General features: G+C 37.1%; 1 protein-coding gene across 1 annotated transcript in view; it reads right to left on the reverse strand.

Annotated features, from left to right (window-relative positions):
• LOC131436789 (uncharacterized) overlaps window positions 1-14,490 on the reverse strand; it is a 321,898-nt gene that overhangs the window by 107,923 nt on the left and 199,485 nt on the right. The window lies entirely within an intron of this gene.

The raw sequence follows: 14,490 nt of genomic DNA on the forward strand, positions 1-14,490 counted from the left end.
CCGAACAGTCTTTATACGCCTGCCAATTCGTCTTCTAACGAAAACAATTTATTGACAGGTAGATCGACGACGTCAGCATCTTCTTCTAATGTCAGTGACGTTTTGGTAACAGGTAGACAAATACCTCTTAATTCTTCTAATCTAAATAATCAAAACACAGGACCGCCTTGCAGTTCATCTTCTAATGAAAACAATTTATTAATAGGTAGATCGGCCAAATCATATTCTTCTTATGGCAGTCTACCTACAAATATTCCTTCAATGCCATTCGCTTCTTTAAATGAAGTCGATTTAGGCGATATAACTGAAAATAAAATGATCTACCTACAAGATCAACTTTTTCAAATGATCATCCAAATGAATTCGACTTCATCACTTTTTGAAGCACTTCAAATCGGATGGCAATTTGCAAATAATATTATAATGAATTTAATATTTAACAGTGATGTTAAATAATTATTTGAATATTTTAAATTGGAATGCTCGATCTTTACAATCGAGTGAAGATGAATTTTATAATTTTCTCAAAGTTCACAAAATTCATATTGCCATTGTGACAGAAACTTTTCTTAAACCAAATGTCAAATTGAAAAGTAATCCACATTATGTGGTTCATCGATTTGACAGGTTTACTGGAATGGGTGGTGGAGTTGCCATTTTTGTCCAACGGCAAATTAAACATCGAATTTGACCTTCTTTCAATACTAAAGTTATTGAAAGCTTGGGAATCGAGGTTGAAACCATTCATGGAATTTATTTCATCGCTGGAGCATATTTCTCTAAATTTCTGTTTGAGCTGTTAGTAGAATGTTCTCACTAATAGTACTGTTGTTGTACCGTTGAATTCCACTATGTTATACCACGTCATTACACTCTCACAAAGTCACTATTTTCACAGTCACTATTTTTCCGAAAGTGTTTCAAACGTTATAATACAGATACGTATTTCGGAATGCTATTTGCATCCTTCTTCAGTGTATCGGTTTTATAAGTTTATTGAAAGAATGCTGCAGTGAAGTTCCTTTTATACAAACGTAAGTAGGTAGAAACGTAAGTAGGTAAACCAAAAAAGGAACAAAAAAAATGAAAGGTAAAAACAGGTAACAGAAAACTGGAAGAGTTAAGTGTTTTCTATGTTTGTTTTTATCTTGGATATGGGTAGTAACTGGAAAAGCCAAGAAGATCTATTCCCTTGGTCTCGGTTTAATAAAGAGATGGAGTTGTTTTTGAATATTTCTAAACTTTCTGCTGAATCTAATTTCCATGGATTGGAAATTTGTCTTAAGATTTTTATGTCATTAGTAGTGAGTTCATGATCTTCAAAAAAGGCATGTTCTGCTACTTTTGACTTGAAGTGATGTGGTAGTCCCTTTTCCAATTCTTTGGATGCTTTCGCTATTTCTGAGATATGTTCCTTGAAGCGAATGTCCAGTGTTCTCTTTGTTTGTCCGATGTATATTTTATCGCAATGAGGACACGAGATTTTGTATACCCCAGACTTTTTCAAATTCTCTGTAGGATCTTTTGTAGAACCTAGTAGAGTTTTCAATTGGTAGTTCATACTGCTGAACACTAAATCTAAACCAAATTTTCTTAGTTTTGATTTTAGTGGGTGTGAAATGTTTTGATTGAAGTCCACTGATATTCTTTTAAAATTTTCAGAAGTGGGGGTCAAAGTTGTAAGTGATTGTTTTTTCAACAGTCTTAATTTCAGTTCGTGCTGGCATCTCATCAGACACAGTCGACAATTGCTTACGGTCGAGACGATAGAAACAAAGACAATACAGTGTAGTCAAAGAGTGTACGAAATGGGCAAATACGATTTAACAAAGCCTGAAACTTGGCCTACAAGGCCAAATTCAATTTGTATTGATTTCAAGCGCTGCAAAGTTAGACCAGCAGCAACCGAAATTGAAATCTTGCTTAAGGAACGAATGCATCTAAACGTTACTGATGTAAGTGAGATTCAATTCAACAAGGCGTCTAACTGTGTGTACATTATGTTCAAACGTGAAAAAGATGCAATTGCATTTGCTTCGGTTAATAACGGGGTGCACAGTATTGATCATGACAATGTTAAATATAAAATCCCTGTGTACATGGTGGATAATGCCATAGAAGTACGCGTGCATGACCTTCCCCCGCAGACCAGCGAGGGGTATGTTCGGGAATGTATGTCGCAGTACGGTGAAGTTCTTTCCATCGAAAGGGAAGTATGGCGGAATTTTTTTCCGGGTATCCGGAATGGCGTGCGAGTAGTACGTATGCAACTACGTAAAGCAATTCCATCTTACATCATTTGTGATCAAGACGGGATACATCCGTGTAAAACACTGATTACGTATGAAAATCAACTGGTTACATGTCAGTTTTGTGAACAACCTGCACACTACGGCAAACCTTGCACTGAAACTGCAAAAAGGACATCTTTAAACAAAAAAAAAGGACAACCGCCCAACAACGGAAACTAGTGAGCGCAGTACTCCTGTTGTACCATCAAACCCACCAACAACTGCAATTAATGCACAACAAGGCGCGTCTACAGCAACTAACAACCAACCCAAGAATGCGAATTACAAGGAAAACGAAGAAAAAACGGAAACCAACAACGATACCACCGATGCGGCAATGGAGGACGAGACGAGCCACGAACAAAGTGCCCCTCACTCATCGCAAGATAAAAATGGAAGCTCCTCTCCCCCTAGAAAAAGGGTGACAACGAGATCCAACGGTAAAAAAATTATTTTATCTAATAAAAACATGGCTCATTCGGCCACGTAAAGCTTGTACGCAAATTGGCCTGAATAAAAAATTTTTTATAAAAAAAAAAACGGTCTTAATTTTTTATCGAAGATGGTTTGAATTGTATGCTCTGGATATCCATTGAACTTTCCAATTTCGAAAATAAAGTTTTTCTCTTTTATCGCAGCATCTTTTCTAAGGGGCAAAGATAGCATTCTGTGAATCATATGGTGGAATGCTGCCAACTTCAGAATTCAGGCGAAATCATCTGCTCATTCGGTTGAAGAATGTTCGTCGACGACAATATCAACGTTCTCGTGATCCTGCTATGAAAAACATAGTTAAGGATTTACAAAAAGAAATTAAACATAGATTCACTATTTTTTGCGAAATGAAAATTTCGCGAAAGAAGTTGAACAAATTAAACCATATTCTAAACCTTTCTGGAAACTTTCTAAGGTTCTTAAGAACCATCAGAAACCAATTCCTGCTCTCAAGGAAGGAAATCAAATACTTCTTACAAATGGCGAAAAAGCTCAAAAACTTGCTCAGCAGTTCGAGAGTGTACACAATTTTAATTTGAACGTTGTGAGTCCTATTGAAAATGAAGAATCACTGAAATATGATCATATTTCAACCCAAGTGTTATCACAAGATGACATTATTGAGACGAATTTTGATGAAATTAAGTCAATCAGTAGGAAACTTAAAAAAAACATGAAGGCTCCTGGTAATGATGGAATTTTTAATATTCTTATTAAAAATCTTCCCGATGTTGCCTTGAGACTCCTGGTTAAAATGTTCAACAAGTGTTTTTCATTAGCTTACTTCCCAAAAAGATGGAAAAACGCTAATGTAATTCCTATCCTCAAACCTGATAAAAACCCTGCAGAAACATCAAGTTATCGACCAATTAGCTTACTTTCATCTATCAGTAAACTTTTTGAAAAAATTATCTTGTTGAGAATGATGTCTCATATAAATGAGAATTCAATTTTTTTTACCAGAGCAGTTTGGATTTCGTCATGAACATTCAACTACTCATCAACTTGTCAGAGTAACGAACATGATAAAAGCAAATAAATCTTCTGGGTTATCCACTGGAGTTGCTCTTCTAAACATAGAAAAAGCATTCGGAAGTGTTTGGCACGAAGGTTTAATATCAAAAATGTCTGATTTCCAGTTTCCTATTTATTTGATCAAAATGATTCAAAATTATTTAACTGATCGTACTCTTCAGGTTAGCTATCAGAATTGTAAATCTGAATTGCTACCCGTACGAGCCGGTGTTCCGCAGGGTTCGAGCGTCTTGTATAATATTTTCACTTCTGTTCTTTCAAATCTACCCGTTGGTTGTCAGAAATCGCTATTCTGTGACGACACAAGTCTGTTAGCCACAGGTAGAAATCTAAGAGTGATCTGCAATCGCCTACAAAGAAGTTTGAATATTTTCAGTGATTATCTGTTAAAATGGAAAATTAAACCAAATGCAGCAAAACGCAATTAATTATCTTTCCTCATAAGCCAAGAGCTTCTTTTCTTAAATCAAACAATAAACAATAATTGAATGGCTTGGAATTGACATGGTCTGATCAAGCTGAATACTTAGGTTTAACGTATGACAAAAAACTCACTTTCAAGGATCACATTGAAGGAATCCAGGCAAAGTGTAATAAATATATTAAATGTTTATATCCTCTCATAAACAGAAATTCTAAGCTCTGTCTAAAAAACAAGTTGTTAATTTATAAACAAATTTTCAGACCAGCCATGCTTTATGCAGTGCCAATCTGGTCTAGTTGTTGTTCCACCAGGAAGAAAACGCTTCAAAGGATTCAGAATAAAATTCTGAAAATGATTTTGAAGCGTCCTCCCTGGTTTAGTACAAATGAGTTACACAGACTCACAAATATAGAACCATTAGATGTAATGTCGAATAATATTATAAACAAATTCCGACAAAAATCGATGCAATCTTCAATTGAATCGATTCGCTCTCTGTATTAGTTAGTAAGTTAGTATATATGTTACTTTTCCCCATTACACAATACAAGTAAGTTTAGAATTTTCCCTACACAAAAATCTCAGAATTGCGGAAGCAAATAATGTCCTCATGGTAATAACCAAATCATGTATATGATAGGGCTGAAAAGTCACCACTTGTGGCTGAACACCCAATTTAAATCTTAATAATTTATTTTTTACTCATAGTCCAATAAAAAGTTATTCAAAAACATAAACTAGTCATTTCATATTTGTTTTCTTTAAAACCAATTGCTTTCTTCTACAGCCATTTGATTTTTTTTCTTTAAAACAAAATTCTAGCCGTTAATCTTACAACTACAGATATTGAAAACGGAATGCTTAGAGCTTTTATTTGGTTTTGTCACAGCAGTCAAGTGGCACTTTAGTGGTAACGATTGTGAATAAAAATCGCTAAATCCTCCCATTCACTACCAATAACTTGCCTAAATTTGACTTCCATAGAAGTAGTCGCACATATCTGGTTTGTTTTTATCGATGAGAGTATAAAAAAAAGTTCTTATCAGAACAGTCTAACGAGGCAAACCACACGATTTTGTATGGTTACTGTATTACACTCAAGTTTGAAATTTTTACCCCTGCTGAATCCACCATTGTTTTGTGCGTGCAGTGTGGTATGTGACACTGTTTTGTTAGAACCATATTGTAACCCTGTGAACACAATTTTGAGACACAACATAATAAATCCACATTCAGCAGTCTTCACAAATTTTGAAAAGTGATCGACCACTAAGAGTGTGAACTAATTTTTCAACTTATAATTATTTACTATGATCAATGCCAGCAACATAAACGATACCTTCTCATGTTTTAATGCTACTGCCGAGTTCGAAGCGTTTAACGACATCCATGCAATGTTCTCACTCGTCCGCACTCTGTGTACAAAGTATCAGAATATATGCAACATGTTGAAGTGAGTTCGCCGGAAAATTATTCTCCCAACTGGTGGCCCAAACCTCTGCCACCAGCAACTGTTCCAGCACAGTAATTATTTATTTAAATTAATTTTAATGTTTTCACTGGCCGCATTGCATTTTATCGCTGTGGTTTTTGTTTGTTCATATTGCGTTCTGTGCGTTGCCATCCCCCCCGGGGCCACTCACCACCACCACCACAACCACCTCCACCCAGCTTTAAAGTCTCACAGCATCCCGAAAGCACAGATGATCAGCGGTAAAGGGTTGGGTTATAGAGAAGTGACTTTTCGGTTTAACCAATTGTGTTTTTCGAGGTTTCCTGTCCATCGGTCCAACGCTACAGCTGGGATTTACTACTCATTTTTATTTTCATTTAAATCGTAAATCATTGTGATGAGAGTGAAACTTTATCAGCCGAATATATTGCTAGAGAAAGTTTTACTCTGCTTGAAAGCTTTTTGAGTCAATTTGTCAGCGAGTAAATTTGTTCTGCACCAAGGCTTTCATCCTTTTTTTCGTAAAACGGAAGCGCAAAAGCGCTGTTTCAAACTCAGTGGGTAGCGAAGACTAGAACGAAGAAAGAAACAAATGTTTAACCGATTGGTTCCTGACTACAGAACACGTTTGGGACGAAAGCATTCGTGATTCTGATTTATTATCACCGCTGATACCGTCCTCGTTACTGAGTTTTCGGTGAATTTACTTATCGAAACAATTTGAAATTTGTAAGAATCGTTTCAATTTGCTAATTTTAAACAGACCACTTAATACTTGCTGGACTCTTTCATCAGAGTTCTTCATAATCAAAGTTAGATCACTCAAAAGTTAAACAATTTCAAAACTGTTTAATCACACAAAAAAAACCTAGGATAAAGAGCAACTTTTCGGTGCAGTTTAAGAAAAACCAAGTTTAGCAATAAATAAAAAAAACCGGTATTTTTTCTGCTCTTTACGAATAAAAAAAAGAAGAACACCGGCCGGCCAGCAAGAATCAACGCTTTCAAAAAACAAACGTAGAACAAATGGCACATCCGGCAAAAAAAGTTTTATGAGGTCAAAACAACAAGGCGAGTGTTGTGCTGCTTTGGTAGTATCTACACGTTTTTCACTGCTGGAACGTGACTACTGCTTGGCCAAATTGTCGATTGTCGAGCACCAAAGAAAGAAGTGCTTCCGTGAATGAATGAAAAGAAATAGTTCTTTGTTCGATGCAAACATTCGATCTATGTTTAACCAAACAATTTTGCTATAATGACTAATGCAATGCGAAAGTTTAAATTGAAATTGAAAGAGTAAATACCGTTGCATAACAGTTTCTTAAATTTTTTTAGGATAGACATGCTGTTCTCTATCCTGCGAAGGTTGAGAGTCGATTAGCTCGTAGGTCACATCTGCGTCCATATTTTCGACCGTACGTTTATTCTTAACTTTCGTTTTGAGACGTGTCATTGTTTCCGTTTTCAATACAGTGTTGCTCGAAAGATTAAAGTTCATGTTGGCGGCAGCGGCAGGAGATGAAAGTTATATAATTTTTGCAAAGTAGTACTGCAATGTTGACAGCTAGTTTGAAAGGCAGAACCTAGGGACCAAATTGATTACTGAATTCATACGAATAAACTTTACCCTGAGAATCCGAAACTGGAAGTCGGATTCGGATGATATTTTATGAAACCATTGGACGATTATAAGTATAGGTGAAAATCGGTCTTGCCATCTTTAATAGTTCTGCTTTTGTCGTGAATATGTGAATACGATTTATTTCACTATGGGGCACCTTTTCAAAATTTACCCTCTGAGAGAGTGATAAATTTTTGATCGTGAATATCTCTTGTTGTATCTAACAAATCAACATAATTTTTGCTTATGATAAAATTATCAGTTGTGTGACATAATCTCAAATAATTCAAAATTAAACTTTTCTGAAATGTTTGGTATGAACGAGTATTAAAGAAGATAATTCATAAGACGCGTTTGCCTTTCTCGTATTTTGAAAGCTCATAGCACTCATAGCTCCCGTACAGCATCCGGATAGTTTCTTTCAATGAAATGCAAATTCGAAATGAAATAATCGAAATTAAAATTCTATATGCTGCTATTCTTATAGCCGTTAGGACCGCCCAAAGCTAGTTTCGCTTCCGACAAGAGCGAATACGTCACATCTGCTAGTCGTTTGCATTGGTGAAAAAACAACGAAAAGAGGACAACGGTGGGGAGCATCACACAAAATCAGCCGTTCTAATGGCTCTAAAAGTTGGCTAAAGAACTATTAGGATTTCTTGCTCGCAAATCGAAGGGAAATATCCTCAGTTTAGTGCAAATCTAGAACTGTTTGATTTGATTTTTGCCCTTTTCGCTGTGTGAAATTCACAGTAATCTAGATCAAGTGAAACCTTCTTTGTTTTTGCGAAAAATGTGGAAAAAGGGAATGCTTGCATAATTCATACAATTGATCAACTAATTGATATTCGGAAGTGTTAAGGAACATGTCAGTTGTTTGCGTATTCACGACATCCAGTTATGTCTCTGACATTACCCACCAGCCTTTTTTATTTGGCTCTTTTGCACTCTGCTTAACGCGGCCGTTTTACAATAAAAAATATTTATTTTTTCACTGGATCTGGTAATTTTTTTTCCTTTGAGAAAGGCGCTTTCGCCGTTTTCTAGCGAACGAAAGGGGAGCAGTGGTTCGCTTTTCACGCTGCCGTCCATTGGTGTTCGGCATGACTGTTATTGGCGGAACAATCGTTACTTATTTCACAGCTGCGGCTGTCTCCGGTATACTGGGGTTGCTTGGGGTTGGTGTGAAGGAAGCAGAGCTGCAAAATGTCACTATCAACGATCAACTTTGCACGACGAAGATTGGAAAGTTTATGTCACTGGACTGCTGCCAACCAGGCTCTACCAATCATCATATATTGAGTGCCTGAGAGCCGATCTGTCATAACTTAAATTCTCTTGATATCATACTCACCACGACGCTCATTGATTGCCGATGCGATTGATATTATCTTCATTTCTCCTGTCACTGCTTGATAATGATGTGACTAAATATTAATCAAGCAGCATAAACATTGAATTAAATTCATGTACACCAATAAACTCCGAAATCCGATTACTTTTTACAAAGAACAATGAACTTTTTCAATTTATGTTTATATTAGTATTCTCATGAAATTTTTTACTTCAACAGGGAGTAGGAGAATGAGAGAGAGAGAACAAAATGCGTCACCTGTCTTTGACTGAGTATACTTCTACTTGGTCATTGAACTATCGAGTATCTCATTCGACAGACACTTTGACCGTACCGATTACAGTTGACGATGATTTTAGTCAGTCTGTCAAGGTCATTTGACATGACTGACAATTTGCAGCTCTGGAAGGAAGCACCGTTGTCCTTTGGTGTAGTTGTCTCATTGTCCAGTTTGGAACAAAACGCACCGAGTGGTAATCAACGACCGTGAAAGTTCTTCAAATCAGCCCTTTTAAGGGCGATAATTGTTTACAAAAAGAAAAACTATCAAAATCTGTTGGAATATGCAAATCGGAAGTGAAAATAAACATTTTAGTGCACCGCCAGGAATGAGCTCCGTGTTGCAATCCCTTCACAAAAATTACTTCAAAATTGAATCAATCCGCACAGGAAGCAGTTCCACTGCAGGTCGTTCACAGTGCGAATTTCGCTTTAAACAGGAGCGATTGCGTCATCCAACTACTGGTCGTTTACATTGGAGCAAAATGTCTCGAAAAGTGAACAACGGCCACAAATCAACCCTTTTAATGGCTACAAGTGTTCACTAAAGTACTATTATAATCACTTATCCATTGAAATAGGCAAATTGAAAGTGAAAATAATAGAAAACTATTCATGTTTTTTTTTTAAATTGGATTTTTTTGTCCATAGGATTGAATGCGTTTGTTGACTTTAGGGCCTGGAATTAAGCTTCAAAACCCAAGACCAGATTTCCAGAATCCAGATCATAAATTCAGTTCCTCATCCACGGAACTGAAACCAAATTCCAGAGCTTGAATCTAAGTCTGGTTTTTGGAACCGAAATCTGAAATTAAGATCAGAATCGTGATTCTAGACCTGAACTTTATAACTAAATTTCGAAAATTGGTTCAGAGCTAGAATCTGAATATTGAAACTGAATCTTGGTACTGAAATAGATATCAGAATTCAGTTCCTAAATTGCTATCCGAAATTCAGTTTCAGATCTGGAACTTAAAACCGAAATACAGGACTGGAATTTAGATCAAAAATTCAGTTGTATTTCCAGTGTTCGAATCTAAAATACATGATAGAATCCAGGTTCTGAATTCCAGAATTTGGTCTCAAAACTCAGTTCTAATTCGCATTCTGAACTCTAGAACTGAATTTCAGAGCTGAATTCTGGATCCGATTTTGAAAACTGAATCCAGAACCGTAATTCTGAAGCTAAAATTTAGCTGAATACCAGAATCCATAGTCCATAGTTCAGTGCTAGAATGCAGGATCGCAGTTCAGTATCGAACCAGAATCGTATACTGCGATTCAGTTCCAGAACACAGGTTCAGTAATCGGTTTAACAATAAGTTTTAGAAGTCAGTTCCCGAGTTCAGGTACAAAATCAGCTCCAGAATCTAGCATCAAAATTAGGTTTCAGAATTCAGTTCTAGCATTCGGCTCCAAAATTCGGTTTATGAATTCCAGATCCAGAATTCGGGTTCTTCAACATCAAAGAAACTGATTCATCCATTTTATTCGTATTCACGTCATCCGGTTATGTCTCATAGCATTACCCATCCGCTTTTTTTTTTATTTCGGCTCATTTGCGCTTTGGATTTATTTTGTTTTGCAAAGGAGTGCAATGTCTTTTCTGACGTGCCGAACGAAAACGTGTTTTCGACTATTTCTGGCCGATGTAGGTTTGGTCATTTAGGGCACGTCAGAAAAGACATTGCACTCCTTTGCAATACAAAAAGTGTTCTGTAAATAGCAGAAACTTTACGTCTGCTTAGCGGTTCAAATTGAACTGCCGAGTTTAGTATTAATCTGCACTGATGAGTCAAAGACGAAATCTGGATCTCGATGTCATCTTTTTTTTTGGGAGGAGAGGCATTTTCATTGCTATCCAGCGACTGAAGGGGGAGCAGTGGTTTACTATTCACGCTCTCGTTCACTGGTACGGTGCCACTGTTGTTGGCGGAATCATCGCTGCTTTTAGTCCAGTTGTTGGGTGTGATGTTAGCTGCAGCTGGTGTACCTTGTTCTTTAAAGGATAGTGATGGTTTCGTTGAGGAGAATGTTTTGTTGCTGTTGATAGCTGTCACAGATATACTGGGGTTGGTATAGTTGTCTTCTTGTCCAGTTGATCACGTGTCTTACCGTAGTGAACAGCTTTTTGGCAATATTGACATGTGGCCATCTGATTGTCATAGGTAACAAGTGATTTGCACGGGATTCTCGTATCCGGACCGAAAGTTACATGAGAAGGTATAGGTCTCCTCAAGCGCATGCGTAACAAACGTACGCCATTTAGAATACCGGGGAAAAAGTTCTTCCACTTTTCTTTTTCGATAGAAAGGATCTCTCCGTATTGGGACCTAGTTTTGCGAATATAAGGATCGATGACGCTTGAGGGAAGATCATGCACACGCACTTCTATAGCACTATCTTCCATGTATACTGGTATGTTGTACTTGATGTTTTCATGCTCCACATAGTGCACATTGTTATTGTCTTTTGCGAATTGAATTGCATCCAACTCTTTATAACACTGGATGTAAACAACATAATTTGTCTTGTTGCATCTTCGACGTCCGAATGCAGATCTACTTGGGAGGGAAGGATTGTTGGTTTATTGCATGTTGCTACTAGAAACCGGCGAATCCTCTGCATTTCTACATGCATCACTGGAAGGGGTCATTTGTTAGTAAGTTTACGAATAATTTTATTCTGTGTTTATTGAATTATTTACGTTTCGCATTCAGCTCATCCGTGCATTAGCAGATTATGTTGATCTACTAATGCCACCTCGCGGATCAACATAATCCGCTAAGCAGACGTAAAGTCGTTGCCACTTACAACGCACTTATTTTACACTAATTGTGCAATGTCTATTCTGACGTGCCGAAAGTAACGAAACTAATTGACGGCAATGCTGGCCGCCTACAGATAGTAGTCATTTAGGGGTTTGGAACCTCTTGGGTTCCAGTTTGTGCTAAAGTGCACATGACTAAATTGAATTATTTACGTTTCGCACGTGTTTATTGCTCTCGGTAGCTGGTTTCCGAGAGTACGTTGCAATTTTATCGTGTTTTGTGTATGTGATTCCTATCAAAATATGGAATGCCTTCCTAAACTCGTGAAATTTTCAGACAACTGACCGTCGGGAGGTTCGCTATTAGTTAATTCTATTTCATTTTTTATTAAGAGTTTCTCCTTAATATGGGAAAGCTACCACTCGTTTACCATCAATCGAACATCAACACCTTACGCGATACGAAGTATGGTCGATATCTACTTTTTATTCAAAGTAATAAAATATCAAATTGATCCTCCTCGCAATCTAAACTATATTTACATACGTTCTTGTTGAGCACTTTGCGTTTAGTCCGGATAAAAGTAGATCCATTGATCAAAAGTTCCCCGAACAATTGATGGAGTTTAGTCTAGCCGAAATTTTAGTGAGGAGAAATATAATAAGACATTGTAATTAAGAAAAATGTGAAATATTTTAGAGAATTGTCTAACGAGTGTCTTGTTTCTCCTGTTCGGAGTTCTGTGAACAGCCCCATGGTTGTTTGAGCCATTGATGTGGAACAAGGTAACCAAAATTTCTAATGATCTACAATCAAAAAGTTCAATCATTCGTCATACTTTTGAATCCACAATTTCACGAGAGGGTGCTTAGATTGATCTTGATTAGGAACCAACACCGATCATCGTTTGTCTTGATTTGTATTTGTTTTAGAAATTACACCAATATCAAAATGTATGCAATTATATCTTTGTACATACTTGCGATTTCGATATTTAAGCTTCTCTTCGCCAAGCTTGTCTTCAAGTTTTGTATGCAAGCAGTTATTTTTATAGCGTTAAGTTTCTCTACCATTTTCGATTATTTCATTTCGGATTTGCATATTTCATTGAAAAAAAAAAACCTACCGAAATGCTGTACGAGATTCATTTTTGGTATTCAGAAGGGCCAAATTGTGAAATTCTCCACAATATCAAACACTTTTTGATTTTTTTTTCTCGAACACGAAGCAGCGAAATGCCAGGCTTCATTTGCGCTCAGTTGGTGCGAATTTTGCACTTCGAAAGGTGCACGAAGCTAATCAAATTCTTCTAGATTTGTACTTAATTGATGATTTTCATCTTCGATTTGCGAAGAAGCAAAATCTGTAGTTTCTTGGATAAAATTTAAAGCCATTAGAACGCCTGACTTTGTATAATGTTCCCCATCGTTGTACTTTTTTTTCGTTATCTTTTGTCGCGAATACGACTTATGTTACTTTACTATTGGACGCCTTTTCAAAATTTACCCTCTGAGAGAGTGATAAGTTTTTGATCGTGAATATCTCCTGTTGTATCTTACAAATCAACATAATTCTTGCTACATGCCATCGGAAATATGATCACAATTTTATGATAAAATTTTCAGTTGTGTGACATAATGTCAAATAGTTCAAAATTGAACTTTTCTGAAATGTTTGGTATAAACGAGTATCAAAGAAGATAATTCATAAGGTGCTTTTGCCTTTCTCGTATTTTGAAAACTCATAGCTCAGTGATCTGTAGAAGGATTTATATAATCTAACTACAAATGGAATCGAAAATTTTCAACTTGAACCTGTATTGCAACAACATTGAAGTTTTTCAATAGTACACTATTGAAAAACCTGTTTGATTTAACCCATGGCAGCACTAGCCAATCAGAACGCGAGATGTCTGCATCTATACAAGAGCATCCATATAAAAGTTGAGTGGTTCATTTTTCCTACCATTTGCTGAGCAGCTGTTCCCGAAACAGGACACACGAGAGCAACATCGAGGACCTGTCGTCTCACTGTTTCCCGTTCTGCGAACAGGAAAAGGAATTTTGCAAAAGGGGCTGCCAGTAGCAGGTATAAAATGAAATGTGATGTGAGATATAGCGTCATTCGTCATCTAACACTCGTTGTGGATAGACGAATAACCTACTACGACTAATTTCGATTTTGTTTTATTTTTTATTCGCAGTTGTCTACCTACCCAAGCTATGGGTAAAAACCGCCATAGATCCGAGAAGGATCCAAAGGATGCTAAGCGTCTGAAGCCAAGTGATGTACAGGTAAACGACCGTTTGCTGAGTAAAAACCAATATGCTGATCTGCCAGTAGATGTCGAAGAGGAACTGCAGAAGAAGGAAAAAATGCCGCCTTTCTACCTGAAGGGCTTCCCACCAACTCTACGCTCGGATTTCAACACACTGATCAGCAAAGGACTACAGGCAACAATCCGTTTATGTACTGAAGGCTACAAAATAACTGTTCCGGCTTTGAACCACTACAAAGGAGTGGAATGCTATCTGAAGCAGACAAAAGCGGAATACTTCACACACGATATTGCCGCCAACAAACCTATGAAGGTTGTACTTCGAGAACTACCCGACATGATGGAAGCCGAACTAAAGCAGGCACTGTCGGAGGCTGGACTAAAGCCTTTGATGGTGTTTAAAATGAAGCGACATAACACGGACAAAAAGTATCGAGATCAACTCTACTTGGTTCATCTGGAGAAGGGCACCATCACCATGAGTCAACT

Source organism: Malaya genurostris, chromosome 3 (assembly GCF_030247185.1).
Source record: "Malaya genurostris strain Urasoe2022 chromosome 3, Malgen_1.1, whole genome shotgun sequence".
Lineage (NCBI taxonomy): Eukaryota > Metazoa > Arthropoda > Insecta > Diptera > Culicidae > Malaya > Malaya genurostris.